Source organism: Furipterus horrens, unplaced genomic scaffold, assembly GCF_987537825.1.
Source record: "Furipterus horrens unplaced genomic scaffold, mFurHor1.1.pri manual_scaffold_18, whole genome shotgun sequence".
NCBI lineage: Eukaryota > Metazoa > Chordata > Mammalia > Chiroptera > Furipteridae > Furipterus > Furipterus horrens.
The window spans coordinates 1,551,880-1,553,028 of NW_028327188.1; positions in this window are offsets into that span (position 1 = coordinate 1,551,880).

Consider the following 1,149-nt stretch of genomic DNA (forward strand, 5'->3'; position numbering starts at 1 on the left):
GAGCGCAGAGGCCGCTCCGCTTCGCGGAAATGTCCGGGCCGGGTGGGAGCCGGCCCCGGTGCGCCGTTTCCGAGTCCGCTGGACGGCCCTCGGTCGCCACGGGAGGGGTGGGTGGGTGGTGAGTGAGTGAGTGAGTGAGTGAGTGAGTGAGTGAGTGAGTGAGTCGGTCGGTCGGTCGGTCGGACGGACGGTCGGTCGGTCCGTCCGTCTGTCTGTCCGGCGGTCCATCCGTCCTTGCCGCGGCAGAGGTCCCCGTGTCGGCGGCGGCGGCGTTGGCGGTCGGACGGAAGAGCTGGAAGAGAGGAGACAGAGGATCGGGTTTCCGAACAAACCCCCACTTCCGCTGCCGTGATTCGAGACCGGGCCGGGCGCCCGCCCGCCGTTCGGGATCCGACCCGAGCCGGCCGGCCGGCCGGCCGGCTCGCTCGCTAGATGGCGGCCGCTGTGCTAGCCTCGCCATGAGAAAAGCGGTCGACCAGAAGGCCGGACCGAGTGGGCGGGATCGAAAGGCTCAGAGAGTTGGGGGCGGGGGGGGTGGGTGGTGAGTAGGGAATGAATGATGGCGGCGGCGGCGGAAGCCCGCGCGCACTGATGCGCATGCGCGCGCCGCCAGCGCCCGCGGCGGAGGGGGAGGGGCCGGTCCAGAGGGGAGTGGCTCCACACACACCGTTCAGAAAGGACGTCTACCATGACCTTCGGCTGCGTGTGAATATCACTGGCGTGAAAAAAGGCGGGCTGGGGCGGTGCTCGCGTGACTCGGAGAACGCGGATGCCTGTGTGTGTCCTGTAGCGATGTCGATTCACGATTTCAAGATTGCTTCCCGCTGCCTGCGCCCCGCCCCCGCGCGCCTAGCATTTCAGTCAGTCTCCGCCAGATGCTTCCTTTTTCTTCACACGCGTCGCTTCCTTGTTCGTTCGTTCGTTCGTTCACCCATTCGTTCATTCATCCATCCACCCACCCGTCCATCTGCCCATCCATCCGTTCACCCGTTCGTTCATCCACCCACCCGTCCACCCGTCCATCCATCCGTTCGTCCGTCCGTCCGTCCGTCCGTCCGTCCGTCCGTCCACCCACCCACCCACCCACCCACCCACCCGTCCGTCCGTCCGTCCGTCCGTCCATCCGTCCATCCACCCACCCACCCACCC